This window comes from Aedes albopictus, chromosome 2 (assembly GCF_035046485.1).
Source record: "Aedes albopictus strain Foshan chromosome 2, AalbF5, whole genome shotgun sequence".
Lineage (NCBI taxonomy): Eukaryota > Metazoa > Arthropoda > Insecta > Diptera > Culicidae > Aedes > Aedes albopictus.
The window spans coordinates 25,929,952-25,957,852 of NC_085137.1; the positions used below are offsets into that span (position 1 = coordinate 25,929,952).

A 27,901-nucleotide genomic window follows, 5' to 3' on the forward strand; every position below is an offset into this window, starting at 1 on the left:
GGCAGCAAGGACATCATCGGACTAGAGGATTCGAAGATCGGGAGTTCGATTCCAAGTAGCAGTAAGTACTTAAATTATTCAATTTTAAAAGCGGTAATTCCAGTTCCACGTGTATTGCGTCACGGTATCCATAACATAATTAGGCCGATGCAAATATTATTTTTCTTTTATGTCCGAGACCTCTTATTGGGTACGAGGGGGGGGACAAAAAATAATAAGGAACAAACGAAAAAAAACTATTGAAAAATTTAAAATTATACACACTATTGAAAAAATATTTTTCGACTATTGAAAAATTGTTGCTTGAAAACAATTTATCTATTGAAAATGGAGTCATTGGCCGCCATGTTTTTTTTTTTCGCCCCTTCAATATTTTCGGATTTTTGAAGGGGGGGGTGACATAAAACAAATTAAATATTTGCATCGGCCTTATATTTAATGGATTAATTTGGGGATGCCGTAGAACTATTATTTAACAACTGCGAAAAGGCTGAAAAAGCGCCTTCTCAAGATGTTGTTCAGTTAGTGGTTACAGGAGCCGAGAAAAGAGCTATGACTTCGTAGCATAGCATAGTTCGCCAGATTCATTGGTATAGGGCTTGCATAGAAGCTTCCGTCCATATGTACAACACAGTAACTCAGCATCAAGCCGCATTGAGGACGCTTTGTTGGGTGATTCTCATTCGGAATTTTTTTTCAGGGATTTGTTTAGAGATTCCCTTTATATGCCTTTTCAGTTGACAGGTTCGTGTATGATACAATTGCCAAACAAAGGCGCAAACGCTAAATAAAGTGCCATTTTCATAACAGAACTGCCAAAGCCCCTCAAAATCAGCTGTTTTTTAACGTCTTCTGATTAGGACTATTCTACAAAATCCAGAAAGAATTCTTTCAAAACATCTTGCAAGGTTTACTTCTGAAATTCGTCTTGTTTCTTCACGAAAAACATACATGAATTTCAGCAGCAACGCCTCCAGGGATTCTTAAATAAAAACAAACTTGTTCAAAGATTCCTTCAGATATTTCTTTAGGCATTTATTCAGATTTAATTTAAACCTTTAATAAAACTTTCAGCGATGCCCTCATCCCGATTCCATAGTTTTCCAGAAAATGTTTCAAAAGTTCATAAAACGTGTGCATGAACTTTTTCCAGGGAATCTTAAAAAAAATGTGAGATCCATTCGGGAATTTTCTGCTGGGATTCCTATAGAAACTGCTCTAGGGGTTCCTTCACAAATTTTTGGTGGTATTCTTCTTGAAAATCTCCCATGACTTTTATTATAAATTCGAATAATTGTTCCTTTAGGAACATTTTCAGATTTTCCTCCAGAGATTTCTAAACAAAAAAATCACAAATTTTTCAACAATTCTTCATTGGTGGTTCATTGCTGAAATCCATCCAAGGATTTATTTAAAAAAATCACGAGTTCCTAAAAAATCTATCAGGGAAAGAAATTTTTTCAGGAACTCCTTTGGAAACTTCTCGTAGGTTCATTTTAAAAATTTATCCAGGAAATCTTAAAAGCTGGAAGAGAGATAAAGTTATGAAAGACGGACTCGGTTAGGGTGGTGTTTCAGAACCAGTTTGACTTTTCATTTTAGAGAATCGTAACTTGTCTGTGGCATAGTTAGTTAAAGCGGCGGACTACCGATACGGAGTCGTGGGTTCGAATCCTCCCAAAACAAGTGGTATTTTTTTATTAACACACGTTGCATTCAAATGCTGGTAAAGGGCAATACAATTATTGTCAAAGCAGGAATGGGAACACTCACACTTAAAAAAATAATCAGTCAGAAATTCTTTCACCAAGATTAAATCTTCAAGGGATTCTTTTAGATTTTAAAATGTCCTCCGAAAAATTCTCCTGAAGAAAGTCTTGCACGGATATCTTCCCAAAAAAGTTGCATAGATTCCTTTACAAAATACTTCAAGAATTCCTTTCAAAAAATTTAAGAAATTCATCTACGAATTTAGTCTAATTTTTTTTTCACAGAGATTCCTCCAGAAATTTTCCAAAGCATTCATGTAGAAAATCTTCCATGAACTTTTTTTTAATGTTTCACGGATGCATTGAGAATCAGAAATTCAGAACTCCTTCAAAATTTTCTCAGAAATTTTCTGAAGAGTTTTCTCCAAGAATTGCCTTAGAAATTCTACAAGAGATTATTAAGAAATTCTCAAGATTTCTGTACATTTCTCTAGATATTCTTCCAAGACATTTCTCTTCCAAGGATTTCTTGAGAAAGTCGTAGAAAACCCTTGAAGGATTCCTTAAGAAATTTTCTACAGATTCTTCCAGAGATTATGAAAAGGCTGGAACACATTCGATCAGAAACTCCACTGGGTTTTTCCTTTTTGTATTTTCTCAGAAATTCATCACGGATTTCCTCCAAACGTACCTCTAACAATTTCTCTATGTTTTGTTTTTACGGGAATATTAAAAAAATGTTTAGATGTTCAAAATTGGGGAACTTTCAACTGGTAGCCGATACAAAAAATGTAGGAAACAAATAAAGATTACTTGCCGGGGCCCGTGGCGTAGTGGCTACACGTTCATTTCATAAGTGGATGTTCATGGGTCGATCTCAGCCACGGCACTTGCAATTTTAGGCAGTTGCTCTTCCCCCGAGAGCGGCTGACACCTGACCCTCTTCTGAGCATATGCTCAAACGGACCCGGAAATTTGGATATCGGCTTAAGGCAACTCATGATGGACCCCCAATCGGACTGGAAAAGGAACAAGAGTCACACATCAACATCCTCGTGCTCATCATTCTAGCATGGACAGGGTAGAAAAGTGACAGCAGCGCAAAGACAACCAGTTCGATATTGTAGAACTAGAATAGAATAAATTAAGGCGCTGTACAATGTGTAAGTGCAGCTGCTAATTGGAATCGCTCACGCAGTGCCTTAGTGGACAAAAAGAGCTGTAAATTAGGTTAAGTGGTTGAAGAATAAAAAAAATGAAGCTTACTTATTGTATTTCGAAGAAAACAAATATAGAATTTGCCGTTTTTTTGTCAGGAAAAATAAGTAAATCTTTGAGAACGGTTGGTGAAATCCTAGCTGAATTGGTCGTCGTTACAAAAAACATGACAATGGTACTTATTGTTTAAGACAGAGGTAAACCAGCGACCAAGCAGAAAGCCTCTCTAATACAGGCACAAAAAAATTGCAGGAAAATAGATAACCAAAATAATAAAAATAATTCTAGGAACAGTTATTTCGGGCGAATCTGAAAGAGAGATAAAGTTATGGAAAACGGGCCCGGTTAGGGTGGTGTTTCAGATCCAGTTTGACTTTTCATTTCACAGAATCGCAACTTGTTCTGTGGCATAGTTAGTTAAATCGCCGGACTACCGATACGAAGTCTTGGGTTCGAATCTTCCCAAAACAAGTGGTATTTTTTCACAAATTTAACACTTATTTTGTTAATTGAACACACGTTGCCCTCAAATGCTTCAAGTTATACGTCTATTTAAGACATACTGGACGACTGGTAAAGGGCAATACAATTATTGTCAAAGATTTTTATACCTTACTAGCTGTACCCGGCAACAAGTCCTTAGTCAAGGCCAAGTCCCCGTTCAAAATGTATGAAAATCCGATTTTCAAAAACTCTCAATTTTTTCATGTTTTCTGGCTGATAAACCTTCCTTGTGTGAAAACTAACAGATCAAAACTCAAACGACCCAAATCGGACCACCCGTTCGCAAGTTATGCGCGGTCCCACGTATGCCACTGCATTTATATATATATAGATTTTCTGAAAGAATTTCAGAATCGTCTGCCAAACTATCAGTCTTTCCACAATAAGTGTTCTAATATTCCAATCCTAATGCTGCCGAGAACGAACACTTTCAAATGATTTTTTAATCAACTCAACGTACATATGTACAGATGGATACATTATTAGTGAAATTGCGAAAAAAAAAACACACCTCAGGTGACGTTTGAACTCACGACCCTTATACGCTAGGCAAGTGCTTCTCCAACTAGGCTACCGATCCAATTAATGACACAGTAATTTAGTCGTAACAAGGTTGTGCAGATAAGGGAAAAATGAAGCATGATCGATAAGATTTGAATTAGATTAAGATTTAGATTTGAAGAGTTGGAAGATAGAAAAAATAACACGGTGTCCCGTATCACCTTAACTTTATTCTGAAAAGAAGCAACCTGCTATTATGCGACCTTGAATTTTCGTCTGAGTCTGAGAAGTTGCGTTGATTTTAAAGCGTTTATCATCGCATGATATGATTGTTTACCTATGGTAATTGCTGTAGCATGATAAAGCATCACAATGCTGTGCGATGATTATGGGAATCCATTCTCGAAATAGTTTCAACGCAGCCACCTACTAGTTAAGGTAAGGAGGAAACAAGGCCGCGCCCGCGACGCGACCGCATGATGCAGTTGAGCAACTCATCTCCCGCTTGATCCAGCCAGCACGCAGCAACAAGCAGCAGCAGCAGCAGCAATTGTAGCATCAGCCTCGCAGTCAACCACAGTAGGCGAAGTATATATACATAGTTGATTAATCACTTAATTAAATAACAACCCGCGCGCGTTCCAGTCAGTCAGTGCCGTGATGGGCCATACTTATTTGTTATCGTATAAATATTTTTTATTACATTTGAGGGGGTTAGAGGCAGAGGGGTGTAAGTGACCAAAAATTCAAAATTGAGATACATATCGTACGTGATTCTACGAGATCAGCTTTGCTTGTTGCCAAAAACCCGTGATTTTAAAAAATGTTTGAGCATGTTTAAACATTGATTGAAAATATGACGCTTAACCGTTGAGGAGATTTGCTTGGCGGCAGAGGGGTGTAAGTAATTTATTATTTATTTACATGAAGTATTGAATCAATTTTTTTATGATTTAATGTACATCTATGATCTCGTTGAATATGGTTTTAATAATGCCTTATGTCATGGACCCACGACGCACTTGGCGAATGTGTTCTTAAAAATAATGAAATCGCATTGAATCTGTTGTTCCAATATAACTGCTCAACATTGTTTCTATCAATTTAAAATCTCAAGTTAATGATGGCAGTGATGGTATTCTACTAGTTCGAGTCTTACTGAGAGGAGAAGTAGCCTTTTCGTCATTTGCCCTTCTCATTATCCATTACTCACTCACACCAGTATTTGCGAAATCTAGCTTTTGGAATAAGGTAACACTTTCACTCGAAGCCGCAAACATCGATGGTAAATTAAGTGACTGATATTTTTGCAGAACTTTTTCACATAAAAAGTGACAATATCACCTTCTTTCCGTTGCACATCGTGAGTACGAATGACGATAATGTACCAATTAAGATTACAACACTGCATTTTATTCACAATTGTTCATTCCAATATTTAGGATTTTGTGACGATCGTGAAGATCAGAATTAGGTTATCAATTTGATTACCAAAATTTTGTACAGTCTCACGAATTCAAGCGGTGCTTTGCTAACTAGCCGACGTTTCGCAGTCTTCTTCTAGGGAAAATTAGGGCTATTTCTCCTAAAAGAAGGCTGCCAAACACGGATGAAACGAAAGGCAGTTAACAAATTACCGCTTAAAATCGTGAGACGTCCAAACTCCAAATTTCAGTATATACTCGTTGGAAACCACTGTCAGGGACGAGTTTACATACGCAGTACAGTTGACTCTCTACATCTCGATATTGAAGGGACCATCGAGATAGGGAGAGATCGAATCTAAGAACCAGTTTGTAAGGCACACTAGATTGAAAAATCGTCCGTAACTAGGAAAAACCATCCACAAACAGATGTCACTTCGCCTTCCCAGAATGTTTTGCACCTAAGAAACAAGATCTAGCAACCTATAAAAACGGGCATATCGACATATGGAGAGAAAATCTAGAACAAAAACGAACGAGATCGTATCGAGATAGAGAGATATCGACATAATGAGATATCGACATGTAGAAAGGTAAAATGTATGCAGATTGTACGGACCGACCAAACTATCGAGATAGGGAGAGATATCGAGATGTAGAACATCGACATGTGGAGAGTCGACTGTATTACACTAAAAGTGCATCATTACGTCGTATATGGTGTCATTGAGGCTCTGTTTTAGAATCCGTATGATAAATAATTAGATTTCCATAATTAGGAAGGATAAAACATGTAATAGTAAAGCACGCCTTTCTATTTATACATTTAATAATGAGTTTCTGTCTGTCTGTATTACCCTTATAGACTCGGAAATATCTGAAACGATCGACGTGAACATTTATACGCCAGTCTTTTTTTTTTGAGTCGGGGAAGATTTTAAACAACTTGACAAATTTACTGGCAAAAGAGGCCCCAATACACATAACGGGGGACTTCTCTATGAAGCTGTATATAAAAAAAAACCGCACAGCTGGTTTGCTATAATTTTTTATCTATTTTAATATATCAGGTTGAAATGTATTTTCATTTACATTTAAAAATAAAATAAACTTACATTTTTTAAAATACTATGATGATTAAATTGTAGGTCTTTACTGATGTAACAATGATCCGACAAAATGGTCACTAAGGTTTTATGTTTGTGTATTTTAAAAAATTTTACGCTAGACGCATCACGATAGTGTTCGTTCAGGGAGCCTGGGTCATAATGACCCCAACATCCCACTAGGGTTTAATTAAGGGCTTTTTCTTAATTTGTCAATACTACATCTGATTTTTGAATTCAGAAAAGTAATCATGCTTCCACATCATCATGATTTCTTGCATTATTCATAAACATTTTAGGGACAATTTTATTCATAGTAATACTTGAGTCTACATGAAGAGTATATGGCCTATTGAGAACTTGTTTGGTGCCAAAGGGGTGTAAGTCAACAGTTTGGTGGTAAAGGGGTGTAAGTGACACTAACCCAAAAAATCAAATTTTCCTATCTGCAGAAAAACAGTGTATATAATGTCTGTTTCCATCTCAGATGGTGGAGTTACTTGATAGTAGAGTGTTCGGGGCGAATCCAAACTTTTTCTAATATTGTTGATTTTTTTATAAGATGTCAAAGTTTTCGTTCATTATCTCAAAATCAGGTTTTGGTCACTTACACCCCTCTGCTTCTGACCCCCTCATTTATGACAGTCCCTCTCCGGCCGGCGACGACGAAACCACGGCCACTGTGTGTAGGTATGTAACACGATTTGGGTTGGGGATATCACCACGGCTCAGTCTTATTGCTGGTCGGTCGTCATCATCACCGGATTGTTGTTGTTGTTGTTGCTTGAGCTGTTGGGTCATAAAAAATATGAGGAAATCCGAGCAGGCTGGTGATGTCTTTCGTGAAACGATGATTATTGGTGGCGAAACACGAGAGACGTGGGGAAGCATTAAGGTGAAGATATGACGAAGCCACAGCTCAAATTTTCAAGAGCACAAATCTGAAGAACCGGAAGTCGGATTGTGCTGAAAAGTTGATCGATTGGTCACTTCCAGCGGGTAACCAATCGATCAACTTTCCAACGCAAAACGACATCCACTTTTTCAGATTTGTGCTCTTGAAAATTTGAGCTGTGGCTTCGTCATATCTTCACCTTAAAAGCTTCTTGATCGGCTCAATGAGTGGCGCTGCATTGATTGAATGATTGGCTGCACAAGAGAGATGGCAGTAGGTGGGAAGCACTTGAGAGTTACTTTTACGTCATTATGCAAATAGTGTTTATGTTTTCTTTTCGCATGATTCCGTCTTGATGCACAATTTTCTACAATGCCAAAAAATTTCGAATGCCAGGGTGCCATATTTTACATATGAACTCTTCGAAGGATCTTCTAATATAGGTTCAAGCTGTAGTTTATCGAGTATTTTTAAGTGCTACAATAATGGTTAAGCACGCTGTAATGATACTTCTGTACCTCGTCAGCCACTAAATGCAACTACATTAGTGGTCTAATAACACTTAGCGCGCTCGGTACAGCTCCATCATGCTGCTTAAAGTGTTGCCACATATAATGCTTAGTCTGCTAAACCCAGCTATCTGGCTGTGGGGTATAAGAGACTAAGCTTCAGCCATCAGTGTAATTGAACATTACTCGATTCACAACATGAGTGATCTAAACACAATTCAAAAACATAAGAAATTTCTGTATAACAATAGACACCAACGCATTCAATGTAAAAAAACAGTATGTTCTTCTTCACAATAGAAAACAATTCCAAAACCAATTCAATTCGCTTTATTTTAGAGACTTTCAGCCTTGGGCTGGTTCATCTCTAATTCCAAAACCATTGAATCAAATGTGAAACGAATAATAAAATCACTGCTCAAAATAATAAGTTTACTGTTGTTACATTTTACTTTTAAAAACAAAATAAAAACATAAGAATTTTCTGCATCACAATAAAAAACAATTTCCAAATCTTTGAATCAAATGTGGTACCAGAAAGTAAATCACTAACAATACGTTAACTGAGCTTTTCACTGTTTGAAACAATTCGAAAACACAATAATCTTTTGTATCACAATAGAAGATCATCCCCAAATCATTGAACCTAATGTTAAATCACAGTTTAAAACAAAATGTTCTCGGCATATTTAACTGCTCAAAACAATACAAAAACAAAAAACTACGGTATATTTGATTCCGCGTATAGATATTAAAAATATTCCATTGACATTAGAATCTTCTGTTTCGCGAAAAAGTTTGTATGGAAAAAAGTATTTTTTTATTGTTACGATGCATAAAAACCTTTACAATTCAATGTGAAATACTCATTCCCATTTGATTCCATTGTTAGAAACGTTTCATTCTATTGTTTTTCCATTGTTATTTTAACATTGAATTCTATTGTAAGAGCTTGGCTTTCAATGGTACTGTTACATTAGAATCCTATGTTTTTTTTATTAGTTTGTTTTCCAGGTACTGCTTCTTTTAGTTATGGCATCGCATTTAAACATTTCCTCACATAATGGACCATCCCAGTCCGGGATTTACTGAATTCCTTAAGTAATTACACCGCCTTTAAGCGAATTATCACAGTAGAATCTCTCAGCCCGGGATTTTTACACTGCAACTTCTCATAGTAGATATTCCCGGTCCAGGGTTTACTGAACATTTTCAGTTATTACAACGCATTCAAACAACTTCTTTCAGTAGACTCTCCCAGACAAGGCATATTTTTTTTCATTTTTTTTTTTTTGCTTTTCAGCCAGTTTTTACTTTGTTTTTTTTTCTAGCTTGGCTAAGTTTATCTTCGTCGCCAGGTTGTAGGGTTTAGCTCGAATCCAAAGTAAGAGCGCTCTGAAACAGCGTCTTTATATCACCACGTCTCAGCCAATTCTCCTTTCTTATGACCGTTTCTTGTCGTTGTCCCTAACAACGAGCACATGTCTCGGAACACCGATGCAAATCATCTTCTCATTACTTTATAATAACATTATCAATTTCCTACAGATTTGTTGCCCAGTAAACATTCGAAAACCAAATTGAGATTGTTTAATGTGTTTAAAGTTTAATATTCGTGCGTTCTTTGTGTTACATGTTGTATTTGCTATTTGAACTTTTAAATATTTCCTTAGTATTAATGCACATTTATAGGGATCTGGCAAGATAGAGGCCCATGAAATGCAATCCTATTTCGTTTGCCAACATTCAGGCCATTTTGGGCCGCGTCCAGGATGGCTGATGGATCCAAACCAATTGATGAGACCTCGTCATCCTGTTATCGGGAGGTGTTATCAATCTGGATAACAGGGCACATTTATGTTCTTTATTGTGCTGTGTCTCTTATATGAACATTTGTAAGGTTCTATGTGTGTGATGTGTCAATATTTTGTATTAATTAATTTTCTTTTATTTTTGTAACACGCAGTACAGCATTTTTTACTCAGTCGCTGGATGTCAGAACAGATGCTTGTTTTAACCCGCACAAGGGCGTAGCCAGCTTTTCAGTGAGGGAGGGGATGTCCTAGCACCCTTAGCAAATTTCTAACTACTAGCTCTTGTAACTGAACGCTACACGATGAAATTGAATATAATAAAATAAAGCATTATTTAACCCTTCAACAGTCACGCTGTTGTATTTTGTACAATATGTTAAAAAAAAGTTCGCCTGATCTACAAAAATCAACGTGGTGCGGTAACCAATTTCTAGAAGATTAAGAATTTTTATTTACTCATGCATTATTTTGCTCTGATTTGTTGTAAATGTATACAAAACATTCATAAGAAATTATAGCTGAACTCTTTTGAAAATTACGAACTCTTTTGAGGACTAACGATTCCTGTATACGTCCTTTTTAAATAATCTTCCCATTCTGTTCGCAGTAGGAATTTCTTCAGAAACTCTTGAAAAAGTTCAAAAAAATCATCAGGTAATCCTGGAGAAGTTCTTGGGCACATCCCTGAAAAGATGATCGAAGGACTTCTGAAGCTTACGAAGGAAGGACGGGAAGTAAAGCGTAGGTCCCGAGATAAACTAGCCCCGGGTTAAAAATCTCGTTAATAAAGATAAAAAACAATCCGAAGGAATCCCCAAATGAACTTTTTAAGAGAACCTGAGCGGAATTTCTGAAGAAATTACTTGAGGAACTCCCGGAGCAATCCCTGGAAGACTTCCTGAAAAAATCCCTGAAGAAACAACTAGATGAATGCATGGAGCAATTCCTACAGAAATGTCTACAGGAAGCCATGTGGAAGCCCTGTAGGAATTTCCGAAGGAGAATTTCTGGACATATACCTGGAGGAATTCCAGGATAAATTATGTAATGAATACCTAATGAAATTTCAGAAGAGATCTCATGAGGAAATTCTAGTTAAATTTCAGGAGGATTCCTTGGAGGAAATTTTGGAGAAATCCCTGGAGGATTTTTGCGAGGAATGCCTAGAAAAATTTCATAGAAACCTCTTGAGGAATTCATAGAGGAAATCTTCTGAAGGAATCCTTGGAGGAATTCTTGGAGAAATTCCTGAAGGAACCCGTGAGGCTCTTCCTGGGAAAATCTCTAGCGAGAATCGTGGTGGAATGCCTGGAGAAACTTCTGAACAAACTCCTGGCGTAATTCCTAGAGGAGTTTATGGATGAGACCCAGCGGGAATTCCTGGAGAAAATCCTTGAGAAATTTCTTAGATGAATTCTTGGAGCAATCCCTTGAAGAATTCCTGGAAAAATCTCCAGCGCAACTCTGGGAGGAATTGCTGGGGAAATTTCTGAAAAAAAACCCTTAAGAAATTCCTGGAGGATTTTCTGGAAGAACCCATGGAATGAATTTCTGGAGGATTCCCTGGTGGAACCTCTGGGAATATCCCCGGAGAAATTCGTGGAGGAACCCCTGGAGGAATCCCTGAAGCAATTCCTGGAGGAATCTCTGGAGAAATTCTCGGAGGAATGTCTGGAGGAATTCCTAAAAAATTCCTGAAAGTATTCCTGAAGAATTACCCGGAAGAATCGCTGAAGAAATCCCTAGAGGATTTCCTGGAGGAATTCCTAGACGGATTGCTGACATAATTTCCAAAGGATGCCAGTAGCAATTCCAGGAGAAATTCTTGGAGGAATTCCGGTAGAAATTCTTGGGACATTTCCTGGAGGAATTCCTGGATAAAATCCTCGAGTAATGAATGAAGGAATTCCTAGAGGTATTCCTGTGAGAATTGCTGGGGAATGAAAAAAATACTGGATGAATATCTAGGATGATGAATTCTGGGAGATATCTGTTTCTATTTCTGTTAGTTTTGTATTTCGGAAAACAAAAAACCCTTGAGAAATTCCTGGAGGAATTTTAAGCGGAATTTCTGGAGGCATTTCTGGAGAAATATTCGAAGGAATTCCTGAAGGAATCCCTCGAGGAATCTCTGGAGGATTCTCTGGAGGAATCTCTGAAGGAATTCCTGCAGGAATACCTGAAGGAATACCTGGAAAATTCCCGAAGGTATTCCTGGAGAATTTCCTTGAAGAATTTCTGAAGAAATCTCTAGAGAATTTTCTGGAATAATCCTTGAAGGAACTGCTGGAGGATTTCCTGGAGGAATCCCTGAGAAAATCTCTTGAAAAATTCATCGAGAAATGCCTAAAAGAATTTTTTTTAAAAATGTCCAGGAGCAATTCCTGGAGGAATTTCTGAAGATTTTCTGGAAAAATTACTGGAGAAATTGTTGACATAATTTCTGAAGGATGTGCAGGAGCGAATCCTTGATCAATTCCCAGAGAAATTGCAGGAGGAATTCCTGAGGAAATTCGTGGAGTAATTCCTGGAGGAATTTCTGGAGGAGTTCCTTGAGAAATTTCTGGATAAAATCCTGGAGGTTTTCCATTGTAGAAATTCCTGGAGAAATCCACGAAGGAATTTGTGGAAAAATCCCTGGAAAATCTCTGAATAAGTTCCTGGAGGAATTTTTAGCGGAACTCCTGGAACAATTCCTCGAGGAAAACTTGGAAGAATTCTTTGAGGAATTCTTGAAAAAAAAAATCCAGAAGGTATTCCTAGAGAAATTTCTGAAAAAAAAAAATATGAAGCAATCCCTGAAGGATTTCCTGAAGAAATTCCTGGATGAATTGCTGGCATAATTTATGATGGAATTCCTTGTTTAATTCCTGGTGAAATTCTTTGATGAATCCCTGCATAAATTCCTGGAGAAATCTCTGCAAGAATCCAAGGAGGAATCCCTGAAAGAATGCCTAGGAGAATTCCTGGTGGAATTTTTGGTGGATTCGCTGAAGTAATTCATGGAGAAATCTTTGAAGAAATTTCTGTAGGGGTGTCTGAATTTCTTTTGGAGGAATCCGTTGAAGAATTCCTGGATAAATTTGGTGGAATTCTTGGCAGAATCCCGGAAGCAATTACTGGAGGAATCTCTGGAGGAATGCCTGAAGGAAGTCGTGAAGGAATGCACTGCGGAAACCCTGGATGAATCTTGTAGGAATTCTTGGAAGGATCCCTGGAGGATATCCTAGAGCAGTGGTCACCAAACTGCGGCCCGCGGGCCGCATGCGGCCCTCGACCAGGTTTTGTGCGGCCCGCGAACTGATTTTGAAATGTATTAGAAAGTGGCCCAATCATAGATTCCATAATGAAAATCATAAATTTCACCATTTTTTAAAACTCTCATGAGAATGAATATTACTACTAAAGATTTGCCAATATCATGTAAAGTTTTTCAAAAGAAGTAAGATTTTTGAAAGTTTTACAAACTGTTAAAGTCTACTTTTTCGAATTTTGTTCCGAAAATTTTCGAAGCTGTTGTTGAGGACGGTTTGTTTCGCTTAAATAATGAGTTTATGCTAAATTTCACCATGGATTTTGGACTTCTGGCAGAACTTGTCATTAGTAATTTGCATGTTTTTTTCATTAGATTTCTTCCGAGAACCCTAAAATCCCTACAAATCATTCTGAAGTTTCTCAAAATCCACAAGAAGTCCCAAAAATCTCTAAGATCTACTTTTTTTTAATGAAGTGTTTGATAAACTTTTTAGGAAATCCCTAAGCTGCAGTATGAAACTTCATTCGGAAATTTGTCAAAACTGGATCCAGGGGTTTTACAAGAAATTTGCCCGTATTTGTGTCTAGAACTTTCATATTGAAGGGGTCCATATTGTTCTAGCCAGCACCGCTATTCCTTATTTTTCATATGATTTTTAAGTAACTATAGTCTGGAAAGATTTGCTCAACATTATTGATACTTAAAACTACAAAACCTAAATATTACGATCTCGAAAACCCTAATTTTAATTCCCTACTATTTTCAGGATTTTTCCAAGTGAAATAAAATGTCCTGAAAACTCCACGTTGTTAGTTCTTTGCTCTTGTGCAATATATTCAAAAAAATCAAACAAACAATCTCTTGAATAAATTGCAGCCCGCAGTCTCTTTTCAAAATTCAATTTTGGCCCGCAAAGACAGTTAGGCTGAGGATCACTGTCCTAGAGGAATACTTGTAGGGATTTCTGAAAGAATCTTCAGAGGAAGAAACCTCTAGAATTTCTAACAGGAATCTCTAGTTGAATTCCTTGAGGAGTTTTTAGACAAATCCCTGCAAGAATTCCCAGAGGAATTCAAGGAAAAATTCCTAGAATTCCTGAAAAAAATCGTGGATGAATCTCTTGATGAATTTGTTGTAATGGAGTACCAGAAATAATTCTTGAAGAAATTGCAGCTGGAATTCTTGGAAAAATTCTGGAGAAAAGAGTTCCAGAAGAAACTCCAGAAGGAATCCCGGAAGCAATTTCTAGAGGAATTACTGAGGGAATCCCTGGACAGTTCCTGAAGGAAGTACTGAATTAATTCCTGACGGAGTTCCTTAAAAAATACAAGGAGGAATTCCTAGAGGAATCCTGAGAAGAGTTTCTGAGAGAATCTCTGGATGATTTTTTAAAATTAGTTGTTCCAGCAGTGGCGTCTCGTAACCTCACTTTTTACCTGTTCAACGACCCTAAAACTTGCATTTGCAGAAAATTCAGGATCAGAATCAAATTGAAAATGGACGATAACAAATATTCTCCTCATTATCTACAAATTACAAGCTAATTTGTTGAGCAAATTCAAGAATTTACATCCGTTGAACAGGTAGAGTTGAGGTTAGGGAATCGCCACTGTGTTCCAGAAAGAATCACAGAAGTAATTCCCGAGTTAAGCCCTGCAAAAAAATTCAGAGGAGAATATCCTAATAGAATGACTGTAGGGATTAACGGAGGAATCTCTAGACTCCTGGAGGAATTTACAGAAGAATTCCTGGGGGAATTTCTGGAGGAATCTCTAGAGGTATTTCTGAAGGATGCCTGGATGAACTTTTAGGGGAATCCCTGCAGCAATTTTCAGAGCAATCCCTGGAATGATTCCTGAAGGAATCTTTGAAGAAATCGGTGAAGGAATCCCAGAAACAAATTGCTGGTGGAATCCTTGGAGAAATCCAAAAGGAATTCTAAGAAGAGTTCGTGGAAGAAATCCTTAAGAAATCCCTGTAGCATTTTCTGAAGAAACCCCAGGAGGAATCCTGGAAGCAATTCCAAGGATTCCCTTAACAGTCCCTGGAGAAGGTATTGAATTAATTCCTGTTGTAGTTCCTGAAAGAATTCCAAAAGAAGAGAACTGAAGGTATTCTAAAAAGTGTTCTTGGGGGAATTTTCGAAGGAATTTTTAAAATAATCCCTGGAGTTGTTCCTGAAAGAAATACAGAAGATATTCCCTGATGAATGAAATTGTTGAAGAAAAATCTTGAGGAATCCCGGAAGCATTCCCATGACGAATTCCTGAGGAAATCCCAGGAAAGCTTTCTTAACAAATTACCTACTGGAAGAACTTTTATAGGAAAACAATTTGAAGGAATCCATGTCTGCAATTATTTTTAGACGAATTATTGTTGGAATCTTTGAATGGACTTCCAAAATAATGTTTTGTACAATGTTTTAAGGAGCTCCTGGATTAATTTTAAGCTAATCTCTGGTAAAACTTCTTGTCAGGGTTTCTGGAAGATATTCCTGCGGAAATACTTGGAATTATGCCAGATTGAAATATTGGATCAATCTTTTGTGGAATTCTTGAAGAAATATATGGAAAAGCCCCTGAAGAAATCTCTGAAGGAACACTTACAGAAATACCTAAAAGAATTTCTGTCGGCATTACTTTGGGAATCCCTGGAGAAATTCCTGAAGGAATCCTTGAAAACTGCACTGGAACAATCACTGGAGGAATCTCTAAAGATATCCCAGGAGAAATTCCCAGAGAAATGTCTGGTGAAACCCATACAAGAGTTCTTGAAAAAATCTCTGGAGCAATCCATGCAGGAATTACTGAAGAAAGCTATGAAAAAATTCTTGGAGGAGTTCGTCGATGCATCCTTGCAGAAGTATCTGTAAAAACCCAGATTAATCCACCTAGTGGTGATAGTGCCATTCTCGTCGAATATGTACTCATGAACTTTTCTTCGACGTTAGCCAAAATGTTCCTGAATCCTGAAAACACTTTACATAGAAAAGCAACAATTTTAACAAAGCCATCATCAATTTTCGAAACTTATTGATGATACATATCCCGATGCTATGTTCAACAACAAAACAGATATCAGACCTCTCAGTTGACTGCTTGACCACCTTAACCCTAGTCGTGTATTGGGGTCATTATGACCCCATTCTATCCACTACGGTAGCGGGGTGAGCGTCAGCTCATGCGTGAAGAAGGCTAACATTATTCACAATCACAAATTACTTTGTGATCTTCGCCAATGTTTATTTCAGCACACTTTAGGTCAGGGGCTCTCAAACTTTTTCAGTTTGCGACCCACTTTTGATTCAAAAAGATTTTGGCGACCCACCAGCACGATTTTTTTTTGCGAATTCGGACTGCCTTTTAAAATAAAAAACATTTTATCACTTTCATGGTCCGCAAACTTTAAAAAAGTTGTTTTTTGTTTATTTATAGTGCTTTAGTTTTTTGGATAAGTCTAAGAAAAGTTAAGGTGCCCAAGTTTGCAGCATCAGTTAACTCTTGTTCTTAAAAATTTGAAATAATATCCCAAGCTTTCAATATTATTAACCAGTCTGGTTTCAGATATAGTGGTAATTTTATGATTCTACAGAACTTTGAAATCTACTTTAAAATTAAATATCGGTTGAAAATGCTATAGATATTCACAGCGAGTGGGTAAACAACAAGTAGTTTTTAGAATTCTAGTACAGCTGGATGGTCAGATGAGTTCTCTTGAAATTTGTAATGATGTCCTTTAAAGTTTTCAACACACTTATTTTATTTCCATTTTTATAGAAATCTCTTTTCAGTTGTTCTGTCAAAGTTCAGATAAACGACATTCATCTGAATTTCACAGAAGTTCAGCTTTACTCAGGTTCGGCAAAGGTAAGGGTTCTAGTCGAAGCTTGGTATTTTTTTTTTGTTGATTTTTATGCATTTCTGAATTTTCTGATATTTCAACTGCTGAAACTGACGTGTTAGTCTGACAGAAAATGCCAACTGCAGACAACCACAAGTAAAATCTAAAATTTTACCCTAACCTTAGGGCTCAATTGAGAATGGCAAATATTCCATAATAAAAAAAGGACCTCTTCATTAAATGATCCACAAGTATGGAGAGGCACTTTTTCTCGGATTAATCAGTGGATCAGGGTGCGTAGGAATGCCCTTGGAAATCAAATGTCCGATTGTTTATTTAGTTAATTATGACAATCGGACACGCTGGTTTTGTTTGCTTTTTCGTCATTCTGGAGAAAAGTGCTTTTTCAGTTTTGGATTATCTGCGATTCTCATTTAAGCCTTAAAACTTCCGATTGAAAACTCATAGTTTTAGAATCGATTTCAGAACGCGGGCAGTAGTTTCAATATTCAATATTCTCCAGACAAGACTTTATAAGTTAAGGTTTTGCCAAGGCTAGAAAAGAGGCATGCAGACTTACCTTCGTCTCATCCCAGGGGCTGCCTAGCCTACACAATCCTGATGTTAGGACGGCCCAAAGCCGTCGGATGCTGGACGCCTGGTTCACTGGTTCCCCGAAGGGGGGGGGGGGGGGGGTTTTGGTGGTTGGTAGAAGAGTATTTCTCCGGCCGACGGGCTATCAAACCACCGCTGTATTACAATCACTGAACCACCATTTTTTAAGGATAAGTTTTAATCTTCGATTTTCTATCTACTCCACTATGGCCACCATGATTAGTGACTCCGGGGCCAGATACACTTCACTACTCAGAGCACGGTTTCTTCGCACCGGTACGGATCTTTCTTCCTCATCTCTTCACGTTATCGATTTTAAGCAAACGTTCCACACCACCAGTTTGTCTGAGCGACAAGACACAAGTGACCTCCCCTTGGTCCGCCCGTCTGGGACGGAAACCGAAATCGCCCGTTTTCTCTCTCTTTCTTCTCTCTTCGCCCGTTCTTTTCGCGAGCGGGTTTTGGATGAACGGGGGAGGCTGTCCCGGGCGTTTTTTCCGACGGCGCGTTGAGGGCAAGTTTTAAATAGAATAAAACCTAACTCCTATTTTTCAAATATTTATGCATGTTTATGGTACATGTCACGTGTAACAACTTATAATACAAAATTTTTCATTGAATCAAGGAGAAACTCTGAGATGAACCAGCAATAACATAAGTTAATAAAGACTTCGCGACCCACCAAAAATCAGACCGCGACCCACCAGTGGGTCGCGACCCACAGTTTGAGAAACGCTGCTTTAGGCTATATTTTATTGTCATTGGTAACACGATTCATGTAAAATTTGATCTTCCCTCGAAAAAAATGCAGAAAATGTAAATTTTCCATTCAAATTTCAATCGCAATGAGAAGAGCGAAGGCTCAACCAGCCGCACCAAAATTGTGAGTAGTAATTTTAGAAGCATAAGGAGATTGAAGATTAAAAAACTGTATAAGGTTGATGCGATTAAATTATATTTTTCCATAAAACGTTGATCCATCCTACTATACATTTACACCGCGGGAATCTGAAATGATATGATTTGAAGAGATCGCTTTGGTCACGATTTCGTTCTCTTGCATGTATGAAGACTTTGACCATTTCTTCACTTATAATCTTATCCAACGTTTACATGCTATCAAAAAAGCCACAATATGATTTATGCAATTCAGTATCATAATTTACATTTTATATAACTCATTTTGATATCATAATGGCCAATTTTTCCGAACTGGCTCATTATGCAACTGAAATGAGCTGCATAATGAAAAACAGCTGCATAATGTTTATAATGCAACTCATTTGAGTTGCATTATGAACATTATGCAACTCACATGGGTTGCATTATGAAAAAAATCATTGCATAAAATTTTGTATGGAACTCGTTGCAAAACTCGATTTTTTCAGCACTCTTCGTATTTATCCAACTCGGCAAGCCTCGTTGGATAAATGTACGACTCGTGCTGAAAAAATCAACTTTTTGCAACTCGTGACATAAATAACTATTATCGCTCTGACATTTATTTTGTTCACTTTTATAATTTCGCTATTTGATGTGCAGTTTGAATGGGTTTTGTTAAATTTTACGTTTGACCACTTCTGGCGGGACACCTGGAACCGATTCCGGTTGTCTCAAATATGGTCTTAGACTATGTTTTTGTCAACTGTTCATCACGTTACCTAAAAAGCCGAAAATTAATGTGATTTGAGGCTATTTTCTTGCTAACTGCTCGGCAAATGCATGATTTTGGTTCACTTCTATTAAATCACTTCCGATGGAACACCCGCAACCGATTCCGAAATATTATTACAAGTTCTAGATGGGGCCTGAGACTATTTTCTTGTTAACCGTTCATCAGATTATCAAAAACTCCGCTATGGTTTAGTTCTCTTCTATATTTTACCACTTCCGACGCGTTACTCGTCTTGTCACCAGTTCTGGAACACTACCGGTTCTCCCAAATATGGTCTGAGATTATTTGTTGGTTAACCGTTTATCTTGTTACTGAATAAGTCATTGATATGTCGCATGTATTGGTTCTCTTTTACATTTGACCATTTCTGGCGGGACACCCGTAGTCGGTTCCGTAACACACTGATATGGCTTGCGTCTATTTTCTTGCAACTATGTAACCTAAAAAGCCGTGATTTGAGGTTTCGCATGCATGGGTTTGGTGTCACTTCCGGCCTGGAACCGGTTGCGGAATACTACCGATAGTCTCTAAAATAGTCTGAGCCTATTTGCTTGCTAAAGTTTATTAGGTTATCAAAAAAGCCATGGGTTTAGTTCAATATTATATTTAGCCGCTTTCGGAGGGAAACCCGGAACTAGTTTCGGCACTACTGACAGTCCATAATGTGGTCTTAGCCTACTTCCTCAATAACTGGTCATCAAGTTGTCGAAAAAGCCGTGATTTGATGTGCCGCATGCAAAGTTTTGTCAACTTTTATATACGGCCACTTCCGGCGGAACACCCGGAACCGGTTCTGAAACACTATCGGTTCAGATATGGTCTGAGACTGTTTTCTTGCTAACTGCTCATCAGGTTATCGAAAATGCCGTAGTTTGATGTGTCGCATGCATGGGTTTGGATCACTTTTATATTTGACCACTTCCAGCGGGACATCCGGAACCGGTTCCGGAACACTACCGGTTCAGATATGGTCTGAGACTGTTTTCTTGCTGACTGTTCATCAGGTTATCCAAAACGCCGCAATTTGATGTGTCGCATGCTTGGATTTGGTTCACTTCTATATTTGGCCACTTCCGGCGGGACTCCCGGAACCGGTTCCGGAACACTACCGGTTCAGATATGGTCTGAGATTGTTTTCTTGCTGACTGTTCATCAGGTTATCCAAAATGCCGCAGTTTGATGTGTCACATGTATGTGTTTGTTACATTTTTATGTATCGCCCCTTCCAAGGGTACTGGTCCGGAACACGTAAATGGCCATAACTCCGGAACGGCTAGACCAATCCGAACCATTTTCAATAGGAAACAATGGGACCAGATTCCGCGTCGAATGAACCGTCGGTCATTAAAATCGGTTGAGGTTTACTGCCAAAAAATGATGTGAGTTTTTTTTGTACACATACACACATACACACACACACACACACACATACACACACACAGACACCACCTCAATTCGTCGAGCTGAGTTGACTGGTATATGTGACTTGACCCTCCGGGCTTTCTATCAAAAAGTCGTTTTTGGAGTGAACATATAGCCTTTCCAGTACACTTAGTGTACGAGAAAGGCAAAAATTCTGAAGGAATCGTGGGAGGAATTCTTGAAGCATTTCTTGGAACAAACCTGATCTGAGGCTCTACATCTAGAGGGATTTGTAACGAAACGATAACAGATCCCATTATTTATTATGCAGTGACATGCCTAAACTGGTTAACATTCAAAGCTATAATTCATTGTTTATAATTGTATGTAAAGTCGCCTGTGTGTAGTAACATTTTGTCTTTGAATGTGAAACGCGCAAAAACTCATGAATATTCTGCTAATGCTATCATAAAATAATGAAATGCTCTAAAGCCTAAAATTACTTCATCATCTGTTAGTGCATCTTCCTCAACTCACCTTAACACCAGCCATAAATTAAAGACCTTTCCATAAAATGTTCCACCACTTGAAATCCCTCACTCAACTTACCTTAAAAAACTTAACACGACGGTGCTGCTCCAAAGTGCTCCCAATCTGCCTCGCTGGCGACTTCTATTGTTTTTGCTACTTAAACTATAAACAACACCCTTTCCCTCGTCTTCGTCACTCTCTTTTTTGCACACTTCCAGCACACCGCGCTCTATTCGTCACCTGCTCGTTGCGGCGCTTCTCCACTATACACTTGCCACGTTTTTCTTCCCTTTCACACTCCTCCTCCTGCTGGAGCCCTAGAGGCGGCACACTGTTACTGCCACTGCCGCAGCGCTTCCTCGAGATGGCGGCAGATCACCGCACCGCCGCCGCCGCCTCGCCGTTGACAGTTGATGATGATGACTTTGGCCGCTTGTCCATTAGCGTCCAGTACGGCACGGCCACATATCACACCATCGCACAAACAATCACCGAGCTTGCTGCTGCTCCGGAGCGCGGCCGGAGGCTTGAAGCGGGCACTTTTTCCCTCCTCCGGTGCTGGAGCTAGTTGACTATTTACAAAACACTTTGACTGAAGCCTTGCGCTCCGTCGGTCGCCGCCACCGCACTCTCAGGGTCGCGGAACAAAAATGATAATAAATAGCGCAGCGCCGCCGCTGCTGTGGCTCTAGCACACTACCGACGATGCGGTGGTGATGATGGTTCACTCAGGTGAGCTGAACAGGCAAAAAAACACATCCAATATTTGAATTCACTTCCCGTCCATTTAGCACCTCACTATCCACACGATGGGCACTTTTCCCCCCGACAATTCGGTGCACTTTTGTGTCAGTGTAGGATTATTTGGTGTCTTTTTCGGCAAATCACTGACCCAGCAGGCGTCGCTGGTTCACCACGGTTCAACGCATCCCGCAGTAGGCTACCATATGGTTACGCGAAAATCGTCGTGGTTGGGCGCCAATCGTGGTTCGGGCGCCCGATTGACGATAAGTCACGTTCGCTGAAACTGAACACTTCACACTTTAGGCCCCCGCGGTTGTTTGGTAGGCACGTTGCACTTTAACACTTTGTATTAACCGCTGTCGAAAACTTCCGGCGCTGCAACCGAAACCACGTTCCGCTCGTCCACGTACACTTCTAGATACTGAGCAGAGTCAGCCAGTCAGCCTGCCCCCCTAGAGAAGAAAAGCCCAAGAAGTTTTGGTGACGTAGCGCCCTTGCTGCCGTCGCGCTTCTCTGTTTGTGTTGGAAAATGCGCTCTCTTTTGATGGCACGGATGCGGCACTTGGGTGGGGAAAGCGGGTTGACCGCCCCTTTACAACACACAGGAAATGGGGTGGCAGTTGGGTAGGAACGATAAGAAACGGCAAGAGAGCAAAGAAAGTAAGGGTATGCGATATGCGGAATTATTAGGATGTTTGGCGAATGAAATACTTATTGCTTCTGTTGTTTTTGTTCAAATTTTTTGTTGTTTAAATATAATGTCTATATGATATAACGCCCCTCCTGGAATCAAGCATGCTCTGTAGGACTAAATTCGCAGTTTTACAAGAGTTTCTGTATCAAAGTTGTATAAGAAATGAAATTAGAAATTTTTATCATTCTTGACATAACATTCCTACTGGGTTTTTCTTCTTTATGGCGCTACGTCCCCACTGGGACTTGGCCTGCCTCGCTTCAACTTGGTGTTCTTTGAGCACTTCCACAGTTATTAATTGAAGGGCGTTCTTTGCCTGCCATTGCATGAATTTGTATATTGTGAGGCAAGTACATAATGATACATTATGCCCAGGGAGTCGAGAAAATTTTCCCGACTGGATTGGCGATCCATAGCCTTAACCACTCGGCTAACTGGAGACCCTTCCAACTGGAACATAGCTTTAAAACTTCAAACGACAGTAGACAGCAGTGGATGCGAATTCGTTTTATTTGATACTGGGAGTGAGAACGTCAGTAACGGAAAAGCTCGGATAATCTTAGAGGAAACCCTGCAGAAAGTCACCAGAGAAATTCTTTGACAAATCCCTGGAAGAATTTTTGAACGAATTTCCCGAGAAACTCCCAGAATAACTCTTGAATGCCTAGATAAATTATTGGAAAAATTCTTAATGGAACTCCTGAAGGAATGCTTGAAGACATTCCCATATTCTATTAGATATCCACGGAGGACATTCTACCGCAATATACAACGTTGTTTTTTTTTGTAAAATTCCTTAAGAAATTATTGGAATTACCACATCAGAAATTTCTGTAGAAATCCCATGAAGAATTTCTGTAGAGACCCATTAGGAATTTCCGAAGAAATTCGTGCACGAATAACTGGAGGAATCCCAATTGGAATTTCTTGAGGGAGCACAGCAAGAATCCGTGGAAAAAACTCAGGGGGAAATTTCTGAAGAAATTATAAAAAAAACTTGGAACATCACTGTGAGAGTAGCCATCTTTTGCTCTTCAGTTCGAACTACTTGTTAGACCAGGACTACAAAAAGTAAAGTCAATAATCGGCTCCGCACCGTTCCGACTAAAGGTTCTTTTGGTACCGATATTAATCAGTTCGACATCTAGCATGACCAGTGTCTCTAACAAGATCTGACCTCGCTGGTTCGTAAAATGGCTTCCCAATTCCACGGCTTAGGTATTGAAGCCACCTGCTATTACAACCAGCTTGTGCAGCCATGTGCCTTATGGCCTTTGGCGCATAGCTTGTTCCTGTCAGGGCCTTTGCAGTCCCATGACTTGTGTCCTGGTTCCAAACACCTGCAGCAAGCCTCCGGTGGCTCATGCAAGGTTAGTTGACATAATGACCAGCCCACCTTAAGCTTCTTTACTTTAACGGGCTTATTTGCGTCCGCCATAGATAGCTGTAACAAGCTAGGTAACAAGGCTACCTGTGTCCCTGGCAGGCCTTTCCGTAGCCGAACAGCTGTGGTGGCCACCTGCACTTCACAGTGTTGCGACAGTGCCGTGAAGATCTCTTCCGCTTCGGTGATCTCGTTTAGGATCTTCACCTTCACAGTCGCCTCCGCTGAAAGAGCCCTCACTTCGCCCCTTCACCAAGGACCTCTTCCGCCATACTTTTGTAGGCGGTGCCCTTGCGCTCCTTGTTGCGCTTGAGCTCGAGGGTCACTTCATTCGTTCGAGTACGTCTAATACTGCGCATGTCGGCTCCTAGATCTACGAGCTTGGCGTCCATTTGCATCGCCTTCAAGTCGTCCGAATACTTAGACTGTTTGGTCTTGATGACGAGCGCGTCACCTTTCTCGCGCTCGACACCTACCCAGTCAACACACGATTGCATATGATGTTGAATAGGATGCTACAGTGGAGGCGCTATGCGTACACTTTACACGCGATTAAATGGGAGCATGTACGCATATAGCCTCTACTTTAGCATCCTATTCTACATCATATACGACTTCGTGTTGGCAGGGTACTCTCCTACGTCCCGTGGGTTTGGTGTCCTTACGCTCCTGCCCATTTAGCGGATTGCCATTCTTACTCTTCCGTTCAACTGTCGTACAAGATGAGTCCTCCCCCTGGTCTGACCTACTTTGGGGTTTCTGAGGGTCTAACAACGGTCGCAACTTGCTGCTCCCTTCCATCCGGAACGGGTCAGCCTATTCAGGTCCACTCTTCCCAGCTTTCCGGGACGCCAGGCTGGGGTCCCACTCCCCACCTGACGGCTACCTCACCCACTTATCAAAAACAGTAACATCCACCACATTCTCTGGGCTACCTACGAAAGCAAAGGCCTCCGTCTGGGTAGACGTCGTAACCTTTGCTTTCGTCGGTTCTGACACTGCTGCAGTTTCAATGAGTTTCTCGCGATCTTGCTTAGCCTCGTTCATCTACTTTCGAAGCCGAAACAGGGTCTGCTTAAGGTACTTGCTTATGTTGGACTTCGATTACGCAAAGTCGATAATTTTGCCAAGCTACTGCACAGTCATCTCCATTGCAGGCAACACGTCTCGAATTTGGTTGATAGCCCGCCAGAGCCTTGCATTAACGCGGTAAGGGACGAAATACTGTGATGAGTACCTCACATGCTCCGTTAACGATCAAGATTTTTTTCACTCACTCGATCTTTCTGTCCGTGGGTCATGAAAGTTTCAGTTCAAGTTTTTTTTGTTTTACTGCGGGTCCTGAACGACTGCGCAAAATTTGAGCGCAATCAGTTCATGATCATCCTATCATTGGAACAGATGGCCACATCAAAGCATGCTTGCAAAGCACAATGATATGCTATGAAAACTAACAACAAACAATGATCGCTAAGGTTGTTGCCTATAAGTTAATCAGTAGTCTGAGAGCTGTGGTAGCTTTTCGTTCTACCGTTAAACGGAAAGTTTTCTCTAAATAAACAATACTGTAACGATTTTCTATGGAATGGATGAATTTTATGATGAAAGTATAAAAACGGGTTGCTCTTTTGGTCCCGAGATCAGGAAAGAACTTATATATTTGCATTTTTATTGTCCTATTTATTTTTTTCTTCTTCTAAAATTTTTTTTTATTAAAAACGGCCAAATGGTTTGAAAAAAAAAGTTTTTGTTTTTATTTTGGTTGTTGGACTAACCTTTCTTGAAATTGGTCACCCTAATCACGTGACATTTGGAGTTCCACTATATCGATTTTCAATGGATTCTGGACACCATCAAAGTCTCAATTTCATCTCGAAATGATATTCTGTGAAATTCTACAGAATGTAACAAGGCGAAAGCTATTATTTTGAGCTACGATCGTTTCGTCACATCCCCAAAATTATGCCTTCCAGAAGTAGTTTTAAAATGAATTTGGAAACCAACCTAAAAAATCTCTTTGTTAAGGACAAACGTCTTGAAATCCCGCTTCAACAGTGCATCAGAACTTCAGACGCACAAATCTCAAGAAGCAAGCTTCAATCACCAGTGCATTTTATTATTCTTTTCTTGCTCACTAGTAATTAGCTCAAAATAAGAAGATCAGGTGCGCTGGTTTTGTTTACGAAGAGATTTGTGCCTTTGAAATCGTGAGTAGGTCCCAAAGTCGGCCATTGTGGCGGCCATTTTGGGATTCTAACAAGTCTGTCCTTAAGAAATTCCGCTCACCAAAAATGTTGCAAAAACCTATTTGACAAAAGGCTTTGATACACTACTGTATGACTTGAACCGGTCGTTCACACCCACGTATGTGGCAGCCCTAATTCCTCCTAATGCATCTGACAGGAGCCAACATTCTTTCAAAAACAATTTGATACATGGCAATACCTAAAAATTGATGTGTTTTTTGGAGCAACCTCTTTTAGTATTATTGTGAAGGTGTTCTGTCCCAGCAAATCGGTATTCTGCAAAGTTATGGGATATTCTGAAAAAAAATTGAAAAAAGTTTTTGAGGATGCTAGATTATGTTTAATTTTGATAAAATTTCTCAAGATAAAATTTCTCGAAATAAAATTTCTCAAAATAGAGAATCGATAAACGGATTTAGCTGAAATGCATTCCGATGTTGACAATGACTGATAAACCATCATGATGCATTTTCATCCAAATTCATTTAACGGTGATCTAGAAAATTTGAGTTATGTGCTCCAAATATCTTGTCCTTAAGGCGAAACTGGAAGTTTTTTCTCATTTTTTCGGTTTTCGATTTTTTATTAAATAACGAAGCAATATTTTCAAAATCGGTTTTCGTACACATGTAGAGTATGGATTCAGGTATCTTCTGAATTATTTGAGGTGGAAAATGTTGTCCATTTTTGCAGAAGCCATTTTTTTGTGAAATTTTGTTCAGAAATGGTTTCTGCAAAAACGAAAAACATTTTCCACTACAAAAAAATCAGAAGATACTTTGATCCATACTCTACATGTGCACGAAAACCGATTTTGAAAATATTGCTTCGTAAATTAATAAAAAATCAAAAACCAAAAAGTGAGGAAATGCTTGCAGGTTCGCCTTAAACTGGTATACATTTTTATAGGACTGAAAACATCGATGGAGAAATTTGTAGTAGATTTCATGAAAAAATCATGGGAAATTCATCGCGAAATTTCCAGAATACCCAAGGCGATTTCAAAAGTCAATTTTTCAATCATCAAAATTAATTTAAAATTTCTTCAACAAATTAATTGCCAAATTTTGGAATTTAAAAATAGAGTTTTTAAGAATTTTATTTAGGCAAATGTAGGATATATCCAGCAATTCATCAAGCATTTTGCCCGCGAGCTCGAGTATACTATTCCGTATTTGGGTATATTATACCATGCATAGTTCTAAAAATCTTTGATCTTAATGGCTGATAATCTTATCATAAAAACTTTCAGAACATCGAAGATTCGGCAGGATACTCTTCTTGGGATTACCATTGAAAACATTTCCAGAGTAGCCTACACAAATATGTAGATGCAAACTTAAAAAAATGCTTCACGTATTTTGAGAGCTGAACCCTGAATTTTACCAAATGTGTACACAGTAAAGCCATCAGAATTGTATTTTACGATAAGGGTGACTACTTTCTCTAGTGCTTTCACCTTAAACGCCAACTTTAATTTATCTAGAAAATCCACTATAACATAGTCTGGAGTACTTTCATATATAATATGATATATATATAACCATGATATCATGCATGCAATGATCGAAAGAGATTTGGCTTATAGAACCTGGATAGCTAACAAAAGTGAACAAAATCACAATCAATATAAGCGTCTTCGTAACCGTGTTACACATCTTATTAATGTGGCTAAGGCAAATTATGTTTCGAGATCTGTAAACGGCAGTGGCTCTAGTAAACAACTTTGGTCAAAACTGAAAAATTTGAATGTAGCTAAATCGAGCAAAACGGACCTACAATATCCGAATACTAGTGAGGAAATTAATGAATACTTTGCCAGCAATTTTTCATATGACTCTTTACATGTTCCGTTGATTGCCAGTAACACAAAT

General features: G+C 38.9%; 1 protein-coding gene across 2 annotated transcripts in view; it reads right to left on the reverse strand.

Moving 5' to 3' along the window:
* LOC115262072 (uncharacterized) overlaps positions 1–27,901 on the reverse strand; it is a 222,714-nt gene that overhangs the window by 191,137 nt on the left and 3,676 nt on the right. The window contains exon 2 of one of the 2 annotated variants that reach the window (XM_029864026.2): positions 21,038–22,155. The gene's annotated coding sequence lies outside the window, so the exon portion shown is untranslated. Of the gene's footprint in view, positions 1–21,037; positions 26,710–27,901 lie in introns of those variants that run through there. The other variant, XM_062849330.1, reaches the window with a different exon arrangement.